The 26,054-nt window shown below is 37.7% G+C and overlaps 1 protein-coding gene across 2 annotated transcripts in view; it reads left to right on the forward strand.

Moving 5' to 3' along the window:
- The window catches only part of LOC124171262 (lysine-specific demethylase 9-like), a 78,641-nt gene that overhangs the window by 19,739 nt on the left and 32,848 nt on the right, over positions 1-26,054 (forward strand). Inside the window, exon 1 of one of the 2 annotated variants that reach the window (XM_046550407.1) lies at positions 17,778-18,198. The exons of the other annotated variant lie outside the window; for it this stretch is intronic. The gene's annotated coding sequence lies outside the window, so the exon portion shown is untranslated. Of the gene's footprint in view, positions 1-17,777; positions 18,199-26,054 lie in introns of those variants that run through there. 2 annotated transcript variants of the gene reach the window in all.

Genomic DNA, 26,054 nt, shown 5'->3' on the forward strand with positions numbered 1-26,054 from the left:
ATTCGCAATCATGATGAAGAACGCTCTAAACCTGTCGAAGCTTCTCGTGTTCTTTTGGAGTCACTCGGGGAGTAGGGACGAAATATGAGGGGAATTTATTTCAGAAATTATTTGCGGCTCTCATAGCTAACACAAAGACGTTTCACAATCCCATTAAGTCAAATCGACTGTTAGAGGGCAAGAAACATACTCAATGTGTGCCCAAAATGAGAGCACAACACGGCTGCACAGTAATAACTAAATTTGAGATCAACATTGTGACTCCAACTTCAGCTTTACTATGACAAATGGAAAAAATCAAATGAAATACTTATAAAGAGATTATTTAAGAGCCAGTTTTACCATGTCTGGTTAGCGCTAGCTATAGTATGATTCTGCCTACAGCTTTGTCTGGCGGCGGCTGAAAATTCTGGTTAGCTGACCTAAGCTAACCAGAACTTTCAACCACCTCTAGATAAAGTGAAAGGTTGTGTCATCCTACGGTTAAAGTGTAGCAGGCTTATAAAAGTGGCCCTAAAAATTACTTCTTCTTTTTTAAGACTATTACATTTTATAGAAATAAAACTTACAATAGAAATAAAAAACATATAAACATACGGAGTCGCTGATGTCGGCCAATCTGATTCATAAGACGCATTGCCTGATATCGGATTTGCCATTTCAACCTTTGGTAGCTTGGTTTGAAGCCGATAATCACTCTTGTGTCCAGTCCATCTGTCGGAAGTCCCGATAAATATGCGAAGTTCAATATCGAAAAAGATCATGGAGCCGACCGCACCTAGCGTGAAGACCGAATTGTGCAACTGATAGCAGCCGTAATGCGTTGTGCTTCCACATATTTGCATTTACGGAAGTTGTATCATCTTTTGAGAAGCGGAAAATAATTCATTGCATTTTTAATGTGGGTACTTCTCGGTGAGAAAATTGAAATTACAAGAAGTTTATGAATTTAGCATAAATTAACTTGAATAACGACCAAGCAGTCATTGATGGGAAGTGTCGTCAGGTAAACCGTTATTCAAGATAACTTCTGTGGGTTTACAGGGTATTTTTATGCCTACCATGAATAAAAATTAAATTAATATGGAACGGTCGCGTGAGAGCACTGCACTGTACTGCCATACGTATGTAAATTGTATCTCCCCTCTACTGTATACCTATGCATGGAGATAATTAGAGATATGCGATCAGAACTACGATTTTGATAAAAAAATTCTAGAATTAGGGCTTTAAATTTGGAATAAACATCTCTCTCCTGTGTCACCTACGTGCCCTTTGTTCCTTAGCTATACAGCTAACAAAACAGAGAAACAATGAGGATGTAGATGATCAGTGAGTCGGTGAGTGTTAGACCCGACTAACACGCCATCCTCTTTCGCAAATAACTTTTCCAATTACTCTGCCTTATTTTACTTCGCAACGGGCACTTTCTCCTTTCCTTGCTCTGTTACTCATGCTTCTATGCAATGCGCACACATTCATTAAATTGATGCAGTTGCACCCTTACTGGGCTTAGGTTGATGCTCCTTGATAAATATAATGAAGTACCTACTTCTGTTGTGTACACCGTAGTCGCTTGAGAAAACAAGGGCATGCGAAAATTTTATCGCGCTGAACTGAAACACAATTTTCTATGCGAATTCCTGCACACCTTCATGATGATATCCGTTAATAAAAGTGTGGTTACTAAGGGGAACAAAGCAAAAGTCATAAAATTAGAAACGCTGGACGCATAACCTTACAAATCATTGCGTTTTGATTAGCTCCATTAATAAAAATTTATTTTAATTTCTTTTCCCACAATAAGTACTAAAAATATCGATTTTTATAAGAGACTAATCCTTAATTTGCCTCAATGAGATTATAATACTTGCGCGTGAATTTATATTTCCGAAATACAATGGCATATTAAGAGTCTCATATGGGGTATTTCTCGGTATTCATGTCTTCGTAGTAACCGCTGAATCTGAAATTACTCAGAATTGATATATTCAGGATTTCACAAAATCTGGTTTGTACTAATTATGCTTTTTGGAGGTATCGCAGTCGCCATACAATATCAAATTTATTTTTCAACAAAAAATTCTAAAATAAAGACACAAGACGTCCCAATACACAAAAGATTTAGTATGTCGTGACTCAAGCTTAAGTTTGAGCTTCTACAGACTAGAATGTTACTACGAAAGAAGTCATTTTTTTAATGATGCAATTTGGAAATAACGGCTAGTGAAAGCGAATTTTGGCTTTCTTTCGACCTATGAATACTGTATCTCTTGACTGCTTTCCGTCCTTCTCAGAAGTCAATAGAAACTTGGTAGCATACGGTGAAGCACGGACTCACGAATTATAATGGCCATGAAATGTGTTCCTCTATGATAATTTAAATTCCGAGGAAAGTGAAAAGAGAAATTTTGGGAAAGTTTACACACTATTTTAGAGAGAAGAATCATACAGGCACTTTACGAAAATACAACGTGACGATAAACCTGTAATTTTTATATAACAGCCGCATTGGTCCCTAAAAGGAAGATTCTCGGAAGGCCATCATTAAACACTGGATGAGAATAGTGTGGGGAAGTCCAATGAAAAACGACCGTCAGCCGGAGACACACCCAATTAGCGCCCTCTCTTTCGCCCTGGGCATATGTTCTCTTCAATTGAACACTCCTTTCCTCTCTTGCTCAAACAAACACACACTTTCTCTCCTAAGGAATCCTCGAGTGAATCGCCAGAGAGGCTAAAATGAAAATAAACTGACTCTATCGTTTCAATATGAAGATATTTCGGCCAAGGCATGTTGATATATCTCACGTGCTCTAGAAATTAATAGATAAAAGAAGAGTATTCCAAGCCATCTATGGCTGCCAAGCTATATGAAATGTTTATTCCAAATTTTATCCTCATCTATGGTCAACAATTTTAAGATTGGTTTGACGCAACTCTCCATTCAATTCTCCAATGAGCTAATCTTTTTCATACCTGCATATTTCTTCTCTTTAACATCTTCCTTTACCTGTTCCATATACTTTGATCGAGGTCTTCCTTTTCCGTTCTTGCCATCCACTTGTCCCTCAACGATTGTCTTCATCAAGCCATCATGTTTCAAGATGTGGCTTATAAGGTTGTTCTGTCTTCTTATTAAGGTTTACATGAGCCTTCCCTTTTCTCTTACTCCTCTTAGGACTTCCTCATTACTAAATCGGTTGACCCATTAGGTCCTCATCATTCTTATGTAGCACCGCGTTTCGAAGGCCTCTATCTTTGATTTCTCAGCTGCTGTCATTGTCCATGCCTCACTTCCATATAAGAGTATAATCCAAGTGTAGGCTCTTATGAATTGTTTCCTTACTTCCATATTTAAGTTTCCTGCTGTAAGAAGGTCTCTCTTTTTGTGGAATACTCTCTTTGCTTGGAATATTCTGCTGATAATTTATTTCTTGCTTCTCCCGTCGCTAGTGATCCTACTTGCCAAATAACAGAATTCATCCACCTCCACCAGTGCTTGCTTCCCTATTTTAATGTTAGTCTTGACTTCTTTTTTCCTGCTTACTAATATCTTGGTTTTCTTCGTACTTATTTTCAGTTGACATTTACCTATTACCCTACCCATATTAACCAGAATATTTTTCAAATCCTTCTGTGTTTCTATGCTATGACGGCTATGTCATCGGCAAATCTTAGCATGCTAATTTTTTCTCCATGTATATTCACTCCCGAGAGCTTTTATTTGATTTCATTAATAAATTTCTCGAAGTAAAAGTTGAAAAATAGAAGTGACAAAGCATAGCCTTGCCTGACGCCTTTCCTTATTCTTGCTTCTTCACAGCTGGGCCCTGATTTTATCACCGGTACTTGGTTTTTGTATACACTGTGGATAATTCTTCTTTCATTGTAGAGAAGTCCAAATTTTTTTAGGATTCCAAGCATTGTATTTTAATCCAAATTGTCAAACGCCTCCTCCAAATCTACGAACGCAACGAACGTTGGCTTATTATTTTCCATTCTCTTCTCTATGAGCAGCGTTCAGGTCAATATTGTTCCCTTGTGCCTCTGCTTTTTCTGAATCCAAATCGGTCCTCATCCAGATACTCTTCTGGTCTGTAGCAAGGGAGATACAATATACGTATGTATGACATCTATGATTAATAAATTTATACCAAAATGATGGATCAATTTGGCTTCTTCGATATCGTTGGCTTTTTTTAGAACTACCTATCACAGTATCTCAAATAATAGTCAATCGCTTATTTCCTCGCTTTTCCAGAGCAGTTTGATTCTCTAATGAATGACTAGATATTTATGTTTTCATGTTTATTTTAATCTGTCAATATGAGAAGTAAGTTTTCTATTTTTAGGACTATTATCTGGATAAATAAGAAATATAACTTCGATAAAAATTTAAGATAAGTCCACTCCGATGGGACTACCACATTCTCATCTTTTTAAATGAATTTTCTCTAGACCAGGATCTCATTGTCGAATTCATTGAACATTGAAGTCAGTTGTAAAAGGAACAGCTAATATTGGTAGACCACCATCGATGATCTAGGTCAGGGAAGCAGGTCTTGGACATTTCTCATGCCCCTCCTGGGCACATCGCTTCGACTGGAAGGGGAAATATCTTGGATATTCCTCGAGAACAGTAGCTCGAAATCGGAATCACGAGGATATCCTTATCCAATCCTCGTCTTGATCTCTACCCAGTCCACTGTTTCTCTAAGTCTCTACTGGGGGTCCCCTTTCCCCATAAAGTTTCCGGATGTTCGAAAGCACCGATCGTGGCGCACGGCAATTACACGAGTCAGTGAATTCCCATCGATGCACCAATTTGGTCGCGGCATTGCGGGAGAGCCTGCGGTGGTGACGAGGCGGAATTTTCACCCAAACTCTCCTCCTGCTGCATTCTCGAAACCGCGGGAACGTGCTCACTTGTTTTGTTTTCATCAGGAAGAGTGTGGACTCGTGTCGCCTCCGTATCGGTCCTGGTTCACCGCATGGCCCTCTTACTTTGGCCATCGTTTTAAAGGAATGCTTCTGTGGATGAGGAGAACCGCACACATTCTTTTAGCATTAACCGCAGGTTGTTTGCGATGTATTGTGGCCAGCGCGGCGGCATCCATTGCCGAAATATTGGCATGATCAAGGCATAAAAAATGTGCACCAGCATAATCACAGATGCATCTTTTTATGGTCAACATATTTGGTGCCAATAAACAACGCCTTTTTCTGGGAAAATAAGAATTAATCACTATTGTCCCGTATTTACATAGGTACAATTATATCTACGTTTTATCAATTAATTACTCACGTCATTTGGAAATGTGTTATGAATGCATGTTTTTAGTTATTTATGGTGGTTGTCAATATTTTTGCTAGGTAAAATCTTCTTTATCGCCATTTCCTTACGAAAAAGGTATCAGGTTCAAAGGTAATAACAAGAGACCTCGATTGCTTCATTGAAGCCTCTTATATTGCAACCGTTGTTAAATATTAGAAACATATGAATTTTTAAAATGCCGAGGATTTTTATTTTTCAACTCAAAATGTCAAGGCTTAAAGAAGTAGGTATCCATATATTGACCGTATTTTCCCCATGAATGTGCGATAAGAAATCAAACAAGCTTTGAAGCATTCCTTTTAGTAAATAAACGCATATGTGCGGAACATAGCCAATAACATGCAAATGTGGAATTCAAATTATAAAAAAACTATCACTTATTCCACTGTGTTTCAAAAGGAAGACACAAGAAACTCATTGGGAACATTTGAATATTTCATAAGAAGAAAGCTTTTTAGAATGTTTGATCTAACCAATTCTTTGTCATTTGCGTTGGGAATCCGTGATTTCAAAACTTTACACGATCTAGGCCGTATCCGTAATATATACTTCCACTGAATTCAAATATGAAATAAATGATTATATTTATCAAATAAAAACAATAGCTCGATAATCATATTTGGTTTCAGAGTAGCTCAATCTATTTATTATAGGATGATTCCCATATCCGCTCTTAGAGGCTATTCAGATAAAATGTAAGAATTTTTGACAGGACTTTTTCACAGAATCTTTGAACGATCCTGATAAATTATGTGCCGACGTAATCTTTGGGGGGAGGTGGGGGAGGGAGGTTCATCAGGGTATTACGGAAATACCCAACAGCTATGAGCGAAGAATTGCATACAACATCACGTACAAATCCATCATGAATCACTTTGTGCACGCATGTAATTGTAAACAACAGCGAGTTTAGGCCTTTTCCTTCGAGTATAGTATCAGAGGGCGGGGTTATTCTCGCCACTGACATCGGACAAAAAGGGGACGACGACAGCGGAAGGTCGACCCGCCCTCCTCGGCGTCCGCTTCACACGAAAACGACACCGACCACTTGTAATGAATGAAATTTCCCATGACAGGTGGACTGGGGAAGGAGGAAAAACACATAAAAAAACAGAAACCACGCCGTGAGTCCATCCAATTCCTCCTCCACCCCATCTTCTCTGTCCACACCACGTATACTCTTCCCACCACTACAACACACATGTACAAAGTCCCCCCACCCTCCGTACTGTGATAGAGAGAGGAAAGATTCCATTAATTTATTTGCTCCTCCGTGACCGTGGTGCATGGTGGGCCATCCGGAATGGGCACTCGCCCCTTTAATAAAAGGCTAAGCAAGTGGGACGCCGTTCCAGTTGGCCGAAGATGGAGGAAGGCGATGAAGTGCGGGGAGGGGCGGAGTGGGGGGGGGGAGAAGAGAGGGAGGGAGTGAGGTGGGGGAGGTTGGTGGTGAGAGAGGTTAAAGGGAGGGCCGCGAGAGGGCGCGGAAATCGGAGAAAGGGATGGGAGGTGAGAGTTTGGCGAGAGAGACGGTGATGAACTATTTCCGTCCAGCGTGACCAATTCGGGCGAAAATACATGAATGGATCGAAAAGTATACGCCGCAGGTATCCAACCGCAAATGGTATCCAAAAGTGCCTCGAAGACACGCGAAACCAGGAAAGTGAATTCTTGTCGACGGAGTGCACTTATTTTCTGCATAATGGTTGTTTTGGAAGCAGTTTTCTAAGAAGGAAAAATGCAACATATTTTACACACGCTTTTGAAAACGCTTAATCTGATATCCTCCCTTTGTCCAAGGAAATTTATATTAATTGTAAATAATAGCAGAAGCTCTGATTTTGATATCAAAGTGGAAAAATGCCTCGTAATACTTAAATAATGACGATGGATTGTTAAGTTATATATTTCTTCTTTTTGGCTCATTTACCCTCAGGATATTTTATTTTTAAGAAAAAAATCAATAATTTGTACGAAAAGATGCGCTCATGGACTCATTTTACTTATTTAAAATCAGAAAAGATCATAACGCAATAGATGATTTAATTTAGATAGAATATTAGATTCAAGACAGTATAGAATTGAATTGTCGCTGGAATTAACCATACATACTGAATCCATTATCCAGGGTTAAGAATGACTGACCTGCCAGATAACTAAATGCATAATACCATTAATTTACTTCACCGTTACATATTTCATATTTTTTATGCATAGAAATTTTTTCTGCATTGTTCTTTTTTAATACGCGCAAGCATCACCAGCTGATGTCTTCCTATACAATTTAGTTCAAAGTTGCATTGGTTCATACGCTATGTCACGTTCTCCGATTTTTCCCTCATTATAGTGTGGAGGAGAGCCACTCTTCTTAACTTTTTTATCTGTGACGTTGGAATTGGATTTGGCTGCCTTAAAAGGTCGAATAGTATCCATATGTCGCTAGAGGGATATCATGTTGAAAGAATGTGTTGAAGAATCAACCCTAATGTTTGATACTATCTTCAAGTTAACGATCATATTCTGTCCCTATCAATTCAAGCATGACGTTAAAGTTAAATTTTGAAAGCACTATGTGGATACAATATGCTTTTGCCTATCCGAAAATAATCAAATATAAATAGGGAAAATAGAACTCATGGTTATACTACAAGGTAAATAAAACCTTCCTTTATTGTATTAGAAAAACTTAATACCTTATGTTTTGACTATATTCTTATTTAAGGATTTTTGGTGTGAAAACATTTCCATACATTGTGAATTTTCTCAATATCTTTATTTTTAGCGAAAAAATGCCAATATGAACTCTAGTAGGTACTATTGCAAGGTAAGAATAGTTAATAAATACTCAAGAACTACAGAAAAGCAAAAGGAATCGCGGGAGGATCCAGGATTTGTTTCTGGGGGGGTGCACCAGGGTCTGATTGGCAAACTGTCTTCTCATATTTTGGATTAAAAACTACATGCAACAATTACTGCACGAAATTACTCCTTATTTGAATACAAAAGTTTTTAATATGTAAATATTTATAACTGTTGTATTAAAATATAAAATATATTAACATTTGTATTCCAAATAACGCCTATTTTTTAAACGTCTGGAAGGGGGGAGCCAACCAAAATCACATTCACATCAATTCACACCAAAAATCCTTAAAAAAGAATATATGAAAGATTTTAGTCAAAACGTAAGGTATTAAGTTTTTCTAGTACAATAAAGGAAGGTTTTATTTACGTGCCGCCGTGCCCTCCCTCTAAATCCGCCTATGGAAAGGACCCTTATTTCTGAATAATTAGACGGCTAGATCCAAGCAATTATTCTCGAAACTCTTCCCTGAAACGTAATAGTTACTTCTGCCATCAAGGTTTGAGGGACGAGATTGGAACGCAGAAGAAGGGAAGGCCACGCTATTGCCCAACACTGCGGACTTCTTCCTCCTTAGTCCTCCGCGAGAAAAATCCTCTGAAAACTCCCACAATTCGTCCCTCACATAAATCCCACCCATCAGTCCAAGCCACGCTCTCGGTCACGACACTGGCGTGAATTACCGACGCAACTACGGTGCCAAATTCCAATTAAGCAGTCACTCCAGCCGATAAACTTTTTAGTCAACCATCTTGGTGTAACGTCAACAAGCACACCTAAAATTCTTTTACGCCTTTAATTATCAATAGAAGTTCACGTAGCAATCAAGGATTAATGGGCCTTTATTTCAGGAATCACATTTAATGGCACGAAATCTATTATCCCTGAATCGAATTTTAAGGTGAACTATCCGTCATAATACCCGAGGGAAAAAAACTAAAATTTTTAAGCTCTCTTTGTGCGGAAGGCATTGAACTTACTCCGTGGGAATATATTCCGCGAGAGATTTAATTAGCTTGCGTTAATCAGCCACATTTAACAGTTTTAAGAATTGGATAAAGATTATTATGCGGAAATGTGGCTTCATTCAAGGAAAAATTGAATGAATTCGTGGAAAATGGAAGGAAATAGCCTGTTTAGCGCCTCGTAAATATGAAAAGAAACCCTCAAATAAAGCGTCCTTCGTGCATAATGTTTTGGATATCTATGAGAAATCCTGGGAGAAACGCTTTCCTTACCTCGGCAGTATAATCGTGGATGATTTTGCTAATAATGTCAGAAAATAATTGACACTGGTCGAAAATTACCCATGTTAATGAATTGACGGAGGTCTTAAAGTATAGCATATCCAAATCCACGTTACTTGGAGGTTATGGTTTCAGTTTTTAATTTTCTAGTACAGCCTTTACTCATTATTTCAATAAACACTAATTACATGTGTGCTATTCTATGAATTTGATTGCCCGTGGAGAAGTCATTAGTAACGTAAGAATAAAATATGATCTAATACCGGATGAATATACGCAACCGTTTATTTCTCTCGGCACTTGGCATTTAATAATAACTAGTGTATGATACTCATATACCAAGGGACAACGATGAACAATAAATTTAATCACATAATTCATCATTATAATAACCATTGAGTGAGCAAGCATGGGAGAAAGCCAAAATTTTATGATTTGCCAATTGCAAAATTAATGAAGAATTCGACTCCTGATAATTTTTGTCGCACATTGACTCTGGAGCGGAGAAAGAGTAGGCTGTTCATGCAAATGGTACAGTTTAAAATAAAAATTTATAAAGTAAAACTTAACAGGAGCTGATATGTATTTACTAGTGATTATGATTGCTAAGAGTTCACCAATTTGAAAACGAAAACGGTACGGGAAGAGTTTAATCGCGATCATAGAATTACACAGCCCTTGCGAGTCAAGTAAGGAGAAATGCGTAAAAATCATCATCAAAGCATTTTTCCAGCATTGCCTTAATGTAATTCCGGTGAATTTCGGTATATTGAGAGGAAAACGGACGATGAATGTGGTGACTCAGTGGTGGAGAGCGTTACTGGAGGTATAGCCCATGTTTCAGTTATTCATTACTTACACTTACTTCATTTTACGCATCGCATACGAATGAATCTTCGGTTACGATTCTACTCGACGGATTTTTATGTGGAGATTCATGTACGGACGTAAAAGTAGAACAATGGAAAGAAAAATGGTATGCATAGAAATCGCCGTTAAATACCGCGTAAGACCCCATGACGCCGAAAATGCCCTATACAGCAGGACTCTCGATGTGCGATTTTGGGCGTAAAAAAAAATTTTTTTTAGAAATGCATATGATTCATTTCAAAGTTTCATCTTTCTTCGTGCCTTTAACTAGAAAACATCAAATTTACACAAAAATTGACATTCCGCTCATTGATTGGCAATTATTTTATAATATTAATGCCAAATTTCAAGCACCTCCCTCGAAAAACGTAATTTTTAAAATTTTGTCGAATTTTATGTTCCGATTTCAGCCCAGTGTTTGTCTAAGAGTGATCTGAGAGTATATGAGGTGTACAGGCTCACTAAATACAACAAAGAGAAACGAGAATAGCGAAAAATAGCATATCATCTCATACTTATCTGTAATTAATTTTCGGATATTCATATGTAACCAATAACAATAAAATATTTATAAATAAAATGTAGTAAAATTCCAATGAATAAATCCAATTGTACTGGTTAATAGTTATTTACGTGGATCCTTTTTTGCCGGCGTTCATTTGCAAAACTATTTGAATAGAGCTTTGTCGTTAATTATTCTATTTACACTTGCACTTTTGAACTGGTGTTAGTGCCACCAGTAGCCAACTTGTAGCGTTGCATTCCGTCTTTTATTATACCACTATTCAATTTTTTGTATTGGCCGAATCTCTCACAAATTTCAAAAGTAGAAGGAAATTCGTAACATTTTCTCTCCTAATTCTTTCCCCATCGGATGATTTCAGATACTTAAATGCCTAAAATGAACAAAATTTTTGGACCCTCTCTCAATTCTTGAGGATATAAAAACCTACCTAATTTATACCTGTCTCTTATAGCTCTTTCAGAAAATATTGGCGTCCAACAAGTGGTTGGGTCGTAACTAGCTTTACCATGCTGGTCTGTAATATGAATTTATGAAGGCGTTAAAGTGACTGCTAACACCAATTACTTTTCGCCGAAAATTATTTATACATACTCATCCTGTTGACTTTCCCTTATTTGGCAATTTCTGCCTTTCTTACTTTAATTTCGAAAATCTGTCCTTTTCGGACCTCTTAGGAACTTTCTCCCATCCATTACCCCCGATGGCATTATATCACCTCCATATACCATCTTACTTAAGCCTATCTGTCATCCCTGTGTTTTCCGTGAAAATTTCACTTCCTTTCCCTCTACAGCTCATTTCCTGTAACAATCTTCTCAGAGGATGCGCGAAGAGATATATGTGATGGGCGGGGTGAAAATGCAAATAAGCTGGGTAACAGGTAACGGCGACAGCCGAAACGTATGTTAGGGCGGCAGAGGAAAGTATTAGCCGTGAGGGGAGAAAGGTGTTAAAAAGGAATGGCTGCTTCGCGACATTATCGAGATAGGCCATACTATTGATTTTCCACGTCAAATCTCCATGTACAGTGCGAAGCTGAATAAGTTATGCATTGAAGTTTAAAAAAATATATTTACAGCACCAAATAATGAAAATACATGGAAATATTTCAAGAACTTCAACAATCCTGAACCCTTAATACTTAGAATTCAAGGGTGATGAGATCTACATATTACCGGAGTATCTTCGTGTGGTATTTCATCATAATCATGTTTAAACTGAGGATGCGCAGACATACTAATTAGACTAGACGCAGGAGAATAATTATTAGGTGTAACAGGAGCAAAAGCAAATTCTAAGCACCACTGCGGAGGCTATATCCATCGCAGTTATGAAACCATCACTGAAACTAACCAGTCAATTCTTGATTTATAGGACAATTAACATTTATCATAATATGCCTCGCGGAGGAAAAAAATTTCTACGCTACTAATATTTTATTATGAACCACGTGTAATTTATTTGAATTTTTTTGGCTATAGGAGGATTGATATGAAGTTTTTATGGCGGCATGCTTGATGTTTTTGAGCACTGATCATGTACTGCGTAATTAGAAAGAGATAATAGTTCACACCGTTGTTATCTCTACCAGATTCAGCCATCTCGCAAGTAGTCCAAAATTAGCTACTTTTTAGCTGATTGCAAGTGAAGGAATGCTGTTATACCGCGAAATGATTAAAAAACAATACCCTAGTTTCACCATAAAATTATATCCTAAACTGTGCGTTGAATTTCGCAAGGAACAGCAAATTTTTGAAATTTAATTTTGATACGTATTGCATAACGCGTGAATGATTTTTAAACACCGTTTGACTTAAGATTCCAATTTTATTGCGTAAATAGTTGCTGTTTTCTGTCAATTGCTATTCAATTGGTGGTGTTGCTGGCATAGACAATTGTTGATGTCACTTGGAGTTTTCACCACTGCAGGCAATTGTGAAAATAAAGGAGAAAGCTCAACTACAATAGGGACAATATATGCAGTTACTTGATGAGGAAATGAAAGAATGGCAACATCATAGAATAGGCATAGAGAAAGGCGATGATGGAGAAAGAGGAGAGGGTAGACAGGAATAATAATCACCTTGGTACTCCGTGAGCAGATTCTAGTTGGAAGTGAAAGTGAACAAAAATAGGACAGACGGTGACAACAGTAACAAGCTGAGATATTATCAAAATGCTTGGTGGAATATATATTCATATCAAATAATTTTTCCGCGAGGCACAGCCACTTTTTTAGAAAGCCACTGGGAGACTTTAATACACCTTCCCAGGTTGGCGCCTGTTTCTGTAACCCTTATTATTCCCTCCCCCCTTCTCTCTCAAGATGCCCAGCACGGACCAGTATATGCCTTACTTAACATGCAATTACAATGAATTATTCCTTAAATCAGTCGAAATAAGCTTACTTAATTTGTGTTCCGGGTCATCTTGCACGTTTACGGCAGTCAGTATGGCCTCATGGTTTATTCACTGTTGCTCCATAACGTCACTTGGTTTGAAGAATTAGAATGAAAAATAAAGTTTTCCCTATAAAAATGCCCGAAAATTTGAAAATTTTTCTACATGTGCTTTTTTCAGTACTTTATTGTGTTTTAAAATTGATTAAACTACTTTAAATCTGTTAGCGCTAGCAAGGAAAATCATTGGCGATTTTACAGAGATCATCTATTCCTATTTTATTTTAGTGATTACGGGTATGTACAATAACCGTGTGATAGTTGATGTATGATGTTAAAATTGGTAAGGCTGTCCATTGGGACTATTTTTTTATTTTAGGAAAATTGTTTTTCATAAATTATTAATTTTAACGGTATTTTTTGAATTAAGAGAGATACATTGCCATTAGAACGACAAAAAAAGATACCATACATTATGTAGTGCTCTCATCAGTAAATTGAAAACGTGCAGCTTCTAGTTGAATTCCCTTGCCATATTGAAGGCCAGGATTTTTATTTTAGAACGAAGGAGATTTTTCTATGTAATTTGGTACTATATGATCCTTAACCAGGTTTTAAAAAAATGTTGTACCCCTGCTGCCTGATTTTTTGCCTTTGGTCCATCATTCCTATGGCTATTCCTTCACTTTAACATATAGCATTCATACTGTTTGTTGATCTGCTCTAATAGGTGACTACTAACGTGCTTTAGCCAGAAAGTTTAAACTTTGATGATGGAAAAGAAGATATTTAGACTTGAAAGGCGAGTGAAAGCGTTCCATTACAACTCATCATTATAGGCGAAACTCCATGAGTAATAGTTGTGATAACGAGTCAGAAATAACAGCAATCTATTTGATTGTTGCCTCGCGTGCCTCCTCAGAACATCTATCATTTCAATCGTCGCTTTCTTTGATACCTGCGAGGGCGGAAGAGGGAGGATTGAAGTCCCAGGCGATCATATCTCCGACCGTGCTCCGTCCACAGTTCCCTCGTGTGCGAGCGATGTGTTTTTGGAGACAGAGACCCGTGTCTTTCCCACGACGGAAGGATTGAAAATTACAGTGCTCCCTTTTTGGTAAAGCAATGACCCACAGAGGAAAGTGGTTTACTCACCATTTTGTCATTTCGAGGGAATGTTCTCCCTCACACTCTCTCTCGACTCGCAGCTTTTTTCCCCTCGAAGCGCACAGATGTTGTCGTCGTGCGGAGAGGTTTTCTGCGAATGCGTCTCACGGAGCAATCACGAAGCTATCCCCACTCTCTTTTGTGATGTACCGCAATGCCCCACGGAATCGAAAACGAATACAGAGTTCTACTCTGTGCGGCCCAATTGGGGTGGCAGAGGACGTTTTCGAGAAGCAGTTGGGAGAGGGCTGTGTAATTTAAGAAAGCTGTTCGTGTAAAAGAAGTGTTTCACTGATAACTCATGGGGCAAAATTCAGACAAAGCCATGCTTTTGAACGGAATTCAAGGCTAAGCAAATGTATCTGACTACGAGTCTCAAATATAAGTAAATAATGAAGTTGTTATACCTTCCAAAGCAAGAAAGTGATACTCGATATGAAGTTGGATGAATGAAATTTAAAGTGGGACAATTAGATGACGGATTCAATACACTGGATTAAACAGACTGAAAATAATTTAAATTAAAAAGAGAGAATGATAGAAAAGCGTTTAGTTACAGGAAAATTTAAAATCCAGGAGTTTGCATCATGACTAAAGACCGGAAAAACAATACCCCTGTGTAGCAGACGCGAAGGCCTTAATTGGACGTAAGAGCAGTTCAACGTGGATGGAGAAAACTACTTATCATATGAAACCATCATGCAACATCGTAAAAATTCACTTATTCGATAGAAAATACAGTTATATTGCCAGAGAAATACAATTCTAATATCAGAGTTCAAATTAAATTTAAGGTTGAATGGTGCATGTTTGATATAATTCGAAGGGTATTTACTCAGACCCTTTGAGTTAGATCATGAGTAAAATGCTAACTTGGATGCTGGAACATGGAGGTCATTGGTTGATTGTGAGAACTGAAGATAAACCTTGGCCTGATCGAAAAGGAAGAACTCGTTAAACGTATGGGAAAATTGATTGCTATCTTTCGTGATTGATTGAACTTCCACTGATTGATATAATCTCGAGACCGATAGGTTCCAGGTCGTTCAAGTTTTCCTTTCCTCCCTATTCTTTCATGCTTCTGCATGACGCCCATTCTCAGTTTTTCACACACGACATTCGGTGTCGTGGCTGGATATCTATCCTTTTCAGTATTTGATAAAAAATTTTATCACCCTTGTTGAAATGATCTCCCATTAAATAATAATAATTCCCTTCCACCTTTGAATGAAATTCCCTTAAAGTTGCATATCTGCATTTTTCAATCAAGTTTTGGTGGAGTTAAGTTTGCCTGTATCCCGCGTAAGGGATCAATAGGTCTTTGATAGGAATAAATATCCCATGGGATCTTGCTGCATATTTTTTACCAAAGTTGAAATCATTGCGTTGACCAAAAGGAATGTATTAATTACACTATTAGGCTCTCTTGATCCTCTTAGCTCTTTTTTCTCCCATTCTCAACCGCATTTGGGTGTACATACGACTGGATATAAAAATATGTAATTATTTTACCCCTACATGACGATCGTCCTTAAAGAGTGACCTCCAAAACTGTCGGCACAGTAAAAAACGTTCTTAATTGGGTAAGTGTGCTGCCTATTCATGAAGCCGTTGTATGTACTTCCCTTTTCTTTCTTTTACTATTCAGGTTCACGTTCACCGACTTCGATAGTCTCATCGTTGCAAGCCAGTGGGATTCAGACCGAGGTCTTTTGATGAACGTTTCCCGCGAGCTGTAGTGTAAAAAGTGAACAGTGCGTTGGGCTACGCGATCAATTTAACTTACGCGTTACCAGGAATACCCCCTTAAAAATTCAATAAAAAGTATTCTCTAGATAAATTAGAAGATATAATTTTATTTTACATTTTCCTACCCTTGAGATTTTTTCTTCAATATTCTGATGAATTTAAGCGTAGCGTGACACTATCCGTATCGTATTTAAGCGCTCCGTGACACTATATGTTTTTTATAGGGACAAGAACGATATCCTGAAGGATGAAGAGAAATGAATTATATAAAGAGTTAAAAAAAGGGTTCGAGATGTCCTACGGTTTAGGTTCTCGCGGAATTAGAATGGAAAATATTTCTAATCTTTATCAGTGACGTGGGAAGCCTTCAGTATTGCACGTGGAGGCATCGATTGGAAGAAAAAGTGGAACGACATGACAAACATATAAATAATCGGAAAAGTTATCTAGATATCAAATTTCACATTGTATCCCAGTTGCCCATTTATGATTTCCTCATACAATCATACCCTATTTGTAGCGTGCGGCCTTGAATTTATAGAGGGAGAGATATCCTAAGGAAGAGAAGTATATGTTCTTACTGAGAGAAGAAACAAAGATTTTGAAAGGGTAAGTCAGAGGCTTACTTAGAGAAGATCTGCTCCACCATGTTGCTCAAGCAATCAAAACTTCTAGAAGCTTATAGCCTTCAACTTTCCGGCGGAATGAAAGGAATATCCTGGAGGAAAAGGACGAAATAAGTCGATTAGATGGTGAGAAGAGAGTTTTAGATGCAATTTTGGTAGTTTAAATTTTGAGTTTAAATCTGCTCTGCTCAACCTTTTTCTTAATTTTCTGCCATTTGCAATTACCCCGCCAGTTTCTAGCTGGACTTAAATAGATATCCTGAAGGAAGAGAGAGAACTGATTTCAGTTGGAAGCGAAAAAAGGGTTTCGCTATATACCTGGGGATCAAAAATGGTATGTCATTCGCTTCATCTTTCTCATAAAATCGCGCCCAACAGCGTGTATCCTGCGAGTTTCTAGCGGGTCATTAGAGGGATGCAGTTGGAGGTAGGCAAAAGAAAGGGTTTTTAGAGGTAATGCGTTAGGATTACTATGAAAATATTAGAGAAATAATCTAGGTTCACGTGGGGCTTGAATGTAATATCTTCCTAATCTTCAGCAGTGAGGTAGGGAGGCTACAGCTAATTGCAAAAAGAGAAAAAGGGAAAGACAAAGCAAAAATGAAAATAATCGGTTAGGTTAATGTCGATGAAGGGACCGTGATTCGCCATTTTTGTGCATTTATCAACTGATAACTTATGATAGCTTAGCCTATGAGTTCCTAGCGAGGCAGAAAGGGATATCCTGAATGAAGAGGAGAAATCTGGTTATACGGGGAGCGAAAAAAGGGTTCTGTAGGGACTTTTGGGAGACCTACATTGTGAGCGTGGGGTGAGGGAGGGATATCCCTGGGAGGAGGGAACATTTGATGGAGGAGGGGGTGCGGGACGAGACCTACTTCCTCCTCCTCTGTGAGGGGAAAGGGAAGTGGGGAGGCGCGCCTCCTCGCTTGAGTCCTCTTCTTCCCTTGGGCCGCTCGCCGCACTCACTCTTACCGTAACCGCGTCAACAGGTGGAGCGGCACTTCCACGACCTCCGCGGACTCTCTCTTTTTTTCCCACCGCGCTCGGACAGTCCGGAAGGACCGACCGTCACTCCCGCGGAAGCCCTGACGCCTCCTGGGGGGAGTTCCCGAGCCAAAGTTTCCCGAGAGGACCTGCGTCTTCTCAAAGCAGTTGTGCTCGTGGTGCCGTCGTGAGGAATCGAACATTAACTGGTGGTGACAGTGGTATTTGGATTTGCCCCTTTTCCGACGGTGTAGTCTCTCGGACATCTCCGTGATAGATGAACGGTGAATGTAGTTACAGTGAGCAAAGGTGAGGGAAGGGACTTGAGGAAGTGAGTTGGGACAGCCGTGATATGAGCGGACAAGGAGTGGCGGGAAACTTGGAATTGAGGAGCAAGTGACTGGGATCTTGATCGCCCAGAGAAAGGTAAATATATCATTCACACTTCTTGCATCTTTACGCCCAGAAAAAATTATCGCCCGCCACGTCATGAGATTGGAAGAAAATTTCGTAAAATTTTCTTTTTTAAATCTTAATTCTCGAATATTTACGAGGGCTTGAGTTAAGCTTGTTCGAGAGGGGTGTCTATCCAAACACAGTTCGTTATGAGCGAGATGAGGATCAAATAGTGACGGCATGGCAATATTGAAGTTTGCGTTTAAGAAAAAGGTTTTGATTTTAAATGTGGGGCATATGATAGGATGTTGAACAGTCTAATATCTTGTGGAAGATTTTTATTTATTTAGTTTAAGAAACTTAGTTTAAGAGAGACTTAAAATAATAAGTATATACTCACAGCGAGAAGGGATCGTTAGTATCATAATCCCGAAAAAGCACCTTCTATCTTAATTAAAAGGAAAGGGGAAATGAAACCTAATTTTGGCTTGGGAAGGATTCTGCTAAGTCATAAGTTAGAGACCATTCGAGGGTTACTCAAGCTTCGTTACAAGGAAGGCAATGTGGGAAGTAACTAAAAAAGGAAAGAATCTTTGATTGATGAGGTCATAAAGAGGACTAGCAGAATACATAAACTCAAAAAAAAACACAGCGTGAAAAAAATTATTTGGATTCAGATCCATATCTGAAAAGTTTTCTGCCATACATTTTGAAATTTATAAGATTTGAAACAGGAAAAACTGAGTTTGAAGTCCAGAAAAATAAAATGATTTGTTCACACTGTCCCGATTTCATGGTGTATTTTTAAATCTGTGGACATTTATGCCTAAAAAATCATGCTAACCATGAAATGGTTTGAAAAATACCTCATAAATATATTTTTTGAATCAAAAATTAAGAGAAGTTAATGTTTTTGAATGAATATGAAAGACCGTTTCATCTCCGAGTGCTAAATTTCACCCTCATCGATTTCCTATGCGATAAATGAGTGCTGAATGTTAGATATTTAATTCCGTGACGACTGTATTTGTCAGGTATTTCTGATTCACTTATAATAAATAGAATCAACGCTCTGCAAAGAACGGGAGGAAAAATTAAGTGACTGATGATGAATTCAATTCGTGTAAACAGATTCTTCATCTAATAGGTTGCATAGCTCTCCTCTAGGAGATTTAAAGATCCGAAATTGGGCCATTCTGTCTGCGGTGCTCCATCAATCGTATTCGCGAGCCGCATCATAATGCTCGAGCGGTCGTATCTACTTCCAAGATTACAAAATTAGCAGCTGGACTTATGTTTCAAATCCATCTCATTAGTATTACCAATATGCCTTCACGTAAGCTTACTCAAAAGAAATTTCATGGATTTGCAATTATAATTTTGGTGAGGCAATTGCCCTGAGTCATGAATTTACCATGAGAGTGGATTGTTAGTCATGATCTGTAGCAGTGCATATGAGATGAATTTTGTTCACCTTACATAATGAATCACTCATGCTCGAATAAAACATTTGATACAAAAGTTTGCTAGACGGATATAAAATAGAATTTTGTATGATCAAACGCTTTAAATTGTTCTGTTACTTGAAGATATATCAATCGAATTGTTTGCTGTAGAAAAATAAGTTGGAAGAGTAAAACGACAATGGAGATTAGTGGGAAATTGGAGCAAAGGAAATAATGCGTGATATACATGGTGTTTAGGGAAAAAAACTCGTGACAAGAATCAATTTCCACAACCGTTTTCGTGATAAATTTAGGACTTCGAAGTTTCGCCGCCGCTGAGAAAAAGAGGACTGACCACAAAACAAGAAATATTCTGGCCGTTGTATTTGCAAAACCCTTTAAATTGAAAAATGAGAACATGCTATTGAGAATACGTTAATAAAAAAGATTTTTGTACCCAGAGAAATCCTCCGAATGAAAGAAATCAGATTTGTGTGCATGTTAATGGTAAATGTTCATGGTGGAGATTTCAACGCAAGAGATAGTCAGCATCTGTGAAAGCTTTATTTTTTCAGCTAAAATATTGGGAGTGCTACTCTAATCTTAATATTATAATTGCAATACAAGTGTGGTGTTTACATAATATGATCTTTATTGCAAAAATACGGGTTAAATTACTGGTCTAATAATCAAAGGGTGTTAATTTGATTCAAAGCAATAACTTTGTATTGTAGTTACTTTTCTTATTTCTAATAATGAATTTCTCTTAGCAATAGCACCAGCTCTGACCGTATATTTATGGATTAGTTCAGTCATCACAAAACATAATAATTTCATCTCTAACGCGTGAAATTCAATGGATAACTGTGTAGGGAATAAAATGAAGCAGACAATGCTTGATGCTAAGAGCGTCGTATAATTGCCTCATCATCTGAATCCAATTTTTAAATATTCAGTCAGCATGCATAGTTAGCTTTTGAATACATTGTTCGAGGAAAATAAATTTAGTAAGTTACCAGCAAATAAGTAATAGGAATAGTAGTTGATAAAGATATTTATTTTTTAACGTGAGATGAATCATTCACCCAGAATCAACTCCGACGGCGCATGCTGGTGGTGAATGTTTTGATTTTTCCGCTTGAAACATATCTCCTAATCCTAATTAACGACAATAAAAAATAACTTGCTTCAAGGTATGTTTTGCTTTCCATGTTTATTTTTTAAGGCTGATAATAATTAAGCAATTCACTAAAATGAATTTTCTGAAAATTTTGCCTTAGCCAATCTATTAATCGATTTCGGCGATTTTATTTCCTGTTTGATGATTTTTGAGTTACCTTCGGATTATTCCCGTCTTCAAAAAATTTGGAAGGTAGATAAACTAGTTTTGAGAACAAGGCCAGATGGTATCATTGTCCTTATTCCATGGCATTAAATGATCTCAATCGTGATGGAGATATTTTACGATTCGATTTATATGTAAAATAAGCGTAACACCGTATGTTACTCGTGGAAGAGAATATTGAAACCACACGTGATCGATTTATAGGCTATACACGGAGAAAGTATGTCTTTCAAACGTATGTCTTCACTGGGAATTTTAGCGCATTATTATTCCCGGAATACTCCTCGCATTGGAATCTGTTCGAGATTTGAATAAGGGGAGATGAATTAAATACATATTTACGCTCGGATCTCTATCTAAAAACTGAAGCATACCTTATGTTATCTGTAATTAAAAGATTTTTCGGGCATACAAAAGATATTATTTTCTGTTCAAGGTCAAAGTGCAAATACCTTGTACCAATATCCTCGAGTATTTTTATCTCCTAAACATCCTTAATCATATGCGAAGAGTTGGTTTCAGTGTCTGGTTTCCTTTTATCTATCCATTCACCGTCGTATACACGTAATCAACGGCTCGGAAGGGTGAACGGAAAATCCTTCCGTCCTTCTTTAGTGTCCTAATTCGGACTCCAGCTCAGCATTACCCGTTCTACTACCTAATTATCCCCTTAGATGTTTTATCTGTGAAACTCCACCCTTGATGGAAGCATGCCTTTATTTATAGAAATATTACGACCATGGAATTTGATCCAACCGCTTAAGATTAGTATTTGAAAGAAGGATTAAGTTTTAAAGGCCCGAAATTCAATTACAGTAGCCTTAAATACAATGCACGAGTAGGTACGCAGATAAATGGTAGAGATTTAGAAAGATACTAATGACTCGTAGCGCCATTGAATCAATTTAAGCGTAAGAAAAATCAAAGTTGTGCATTAAAATATATTATCTACATTGCTGACATGTAAAATATTTTATCAGATAAATGTATAATATATGTTTCGAATAATGGGACTGATTTTCAAAAGGGGGTAATCGTTGCTATCGCGATTTGAATAATTGAATGAAGCCATAACATTTTATAGTTAACGACTCAGAAATATATTATTCTCATTGAAGACGAAATAGTGCCTTGTGTCATTTATCATGCATAGTGGTACCTCGTGATATCACATTGGCTCGATAATTTGACAGAAGATATTACTTCCACATAGCAAGTATCCGGTTCGATTTTCCATTCCCCATTGATTGATCTTCATAACGGCAATTTAGGGGATGTCACCAGTATCATGACTCGAGAAAGGAATTTTAAATGAAATAATTGAAGAAAATTACGCTCGATAATCGCCTCCGTTTTCTTAAAATTACCTAACTGATTAGCACCGTTTAGAAAGTAGGTTGTAGGCTCTCCTTTTAACATACATACACTTTTCGAATATTTTGATTGATTTGAATAAATAATAAGCACTATGACTCGCGACTCAACATAGATTTAATCCATGTAAATTTGAGTGATATTATATTTTATGGGTACTTGGAAGTTAATTCTTCCTTTTAATGGCTCAATTTCTCGTAATCCTTGAATCTTAGAAGAGCTATCATGGCAGCGTATTGTCTCTATAAGCTTATGATGATATTTTAATGCTTCAACGTGAATTAATAACATTCCTTCCAAGTTTAAGAAAATTTTGGTAAAGCTAATAAAAATATCATGGATATAAACATATAAATGCAATAGCAAATTAAATTCCATTTCCAATATTTTTTGCTATCGGTTTGATTACGAGTTGATTTAAAAAGTGCTACAGATAAAAATGGCTATACGCCTATCTCTTTTTATGAATAGGTTCAATGAACTCCTCGGATTTTTAGTTAAAAAAATTGCTTTGATTTAAAAAAAATTCTTGAATAATTTTCGTTAGACTTAAAAAGCTAACACTGGTTATCAAAGGATGAATTTATGAAGACCTACCTCCACTACTGTCCCACAGTACTTCTTCATGAACTATCTTATAGACAGCATGACCTTTCTAATGAATAATTATTGTCCGGATGCTTGCAATTTCTGTAATAGCAAACGAAAATCGAATGTGGTGGTAAAGGGGTTAATTTTAGGCCGGGATTTGGGGCAGAGGTTCATCATGACATAATTATTATTTTTATTTAAATTATATTTTAGACAGCATGGGGTAGAGTTTCCAGCCCATTGCAGACGGCTTGCAATGGGCTGGAAACTTCAAAAAGGCGAGGAATGCCATGTGCTCGGAAGGAGGACACTCCCATTGACCGGATTTTATTTTGGCAGCTCAGGCATTATTAGTGTTTGAAGGTTACAATCCAAAATGCTTGGACAGAGTGAGTCGAATCAATAAAATCTTTAGTTGATCTTCTCGCATTTATTTGCGTTTAAATCGAACTTCGACTTGTTCTAAAACTCTTTCTAGCCCTCAGTAAGGAAACTGTGAATACGAAAAGCTTCTGGTCATCATTTGGTCACGAAGTCATTGTGATCAGTGGCAAAATCTATATAATTCATACATTTTTTCAATTGTAGTCGTTAATTACATTCAGATGAAATCAAAATTAAATTTATCCATCTGGGGATTTGCATTCCAATTGTAAGACATTTTTTTAGCTCTCATAAAACTTTTCTAGCCAAATATATTAACTTTATTAAGTTATTTTCAAGACTTAATAAAAAATTAAGAGTAAGTTGGAGGGATAAGCGAGGTATATGTACGATTTTACGCCGTTGTTTTTCCTCAACATCTTCGCTGCATTGTCCTCGAAACACTTTCGAAGCATTGTCCTCGTAGTGTTTCACTATTTAATCTACCGGTCACGATAGTTTAACGTTTCCCAGGCATCAAGATGAATGGCGACGTAATTTACTGAACAGGCAATGAAAACCGCGATCCGTGATCTAGCTCGCGGGCTATGCCGGTCGCTTGAGAGTTTCAACCTCTTGACGCTTTCATGACGGGAGGGAGAATAAAAAAAACGAAACGATTCCGTCAACAATGGGCCAGCCACATGGCCGACCATGGCGCAGCGGAACAGAGCTCACGCGGGTGAGAGGATGATGGCAGTGGCGTACTCGAAATCCAGGGCGGGCGGCAGCTGCGGTGCGCCGACTGCGTCACATTTTCTTGCCCGAGTCGCTTTCTCTCGGACGCGATCACGGAATCGGACGAGGGCGCTATGCCGGACACGGATCCTCTCCTCCGTGCGCGCCCGCGCTTAATAAAGCGCTACACTACGTGCCCGCGAAACATAATGATTCGGCGGTGGCCGGAACGCCGGTGATGTTCCAAGCTACCCGGCGATCGCGGAAGGGTATTATATGGAACGTCGAAAATCGCCCGGTTAAAATCCTTTTTGTGTGTCGATGAAAGGTTTTGGATTTAAGTCTCCCTTTTTAATGTTCCAATGTAAATAAGTAATTTTTTCGCAATTTTCTTTTGCATTATCTTCTCCCTGCGGCTAGCAGTAAACATATTCTGGGCCCTTTAATGTTAAATCAAATATAAGTTACGGTGGTTGAATGGAAAAATCTTTAGTATGAAGTGCAATATAACTTAATATGTTGATGGATTGTAACCGGCATGCAATGTAATTACACAAGAAGAACGTTAGCTAAGCATGATCGAAGGAGCTTCTCACATTGTGCCCCATACATGTAAAGAACAAAATATCCTCCAGTGTCCTTCCATATACCTACTTCTACCTATAACGCCAGGTATTTTAAATCGTAGGTACCATTAAAGTTTTAGACTCAAATTGCATGGGCTAAATATTTTTGCATATATTCTGGTCTCAAGAGTATTTTAGCAGAAATATTTTGGTATAATGTTAGGTAACTTTATGTTCTGTATAGATTTTATCAAGCAGATATGGCAGGATGTTACCAAGGGAACGCCAGTGTAGGTGTATATAACGCTTGTGGTAACGTATGTCTAACTTCGGAAATTAGCCAGTGTTTCTCCAGCCCCATTATCCGTTTTTTTATTCCCTCAAATCATTATTCAAATTTTCAATTCCTCAATGTTTTCTTTATTGTTTATCTTTCAAACCATTTCTGCTTTTCGTTTACCATCTGCCTCCAGTACTAAATTTAGGTAGGTACAAACCCAATAGTTGATCATTTTAGGAATTTTGGGAGTAATACACGTGGGTATGGACATTGATATTTTAAGTACAGTTGAAGAAACTCAACACTTGCAGGTATAGATGACATTGCTGTAGCTTAACTGGGGAACTGTGTCCCGAGGCACGGTACTCGAACTTCTTTTATTGGAGTCCCGCCCTCCGGGGATAGATATTACCGGATTCACAGTCATAAATCCCACTCCCAAGAAGAGAAACTAAAACACAATCCTAATATTTCCCTTTAACTGAGAAATGCTCCTGGGGATGAATTATGGAAGACCAGTTGCCTCAAATTGACTAAAAGGAGAACGGAAAACTTGACCAAATACGTACCTTCGTATAATAGCTACATGATCCGGAGGCGCCATTTTTTAACCCACTGCTTCACTGGGTTTCTCCTTTCTTTTAAATCGTTAAAAAAAATTTCATTACCAGTGGATTATAGTATTTTATTTAAATTCATCTATTGTAAATCTCATCTGCTCAATGTGCCTTCATTGGCATATTATTAGAGTTTCCCAATTTACGTACTCTGCGCATCTTATAGAAGAAATAAATATGGAACTTAACTGTGGGAAAAAAATCTATGACGTAAAAATTTGCCTGTAAATGTATTTGGAATGAACAATTTTTATGTATATTGAGAGTTCTGTTGCTTGGACTTTTACTGTGAAGGAGTATTGCATGTTGTAAATTATCAATTACAAGTCGAAGTGATGGATTTCTTGTGTTTCAAGAGGTACAGAAAAAGTGGATTGTCTGAAACAATTTCCTGAATGACTTGTGCCGTTTTGAAATTCACGACATCAATTCCTAGTACCACTTATTATCGTCGTATCCTCTCTTATGTCTATCAATCAAATACAATTAAGGTAACCTCTGCAAGAGCGAATCGGCAAACTTCATAGTTTTAATTTTTTTAAGGGTAATCAGAGCAATCACAGCATC

Source organism: Ischnura elegans, chromosome 1, assembly GCF_921293095.1.
Source record: "Ischnura elegans chromosome 1, ioIscEleg1.1, whole genome shotgun sequence".
In the NCBI taxonomy this organism is placed as follows: Eukaryota; Metazoa; Arthropoda; class Insecta; order Odonata; family Coenagrionidae; genus Ischnura; species Ischnura elegans.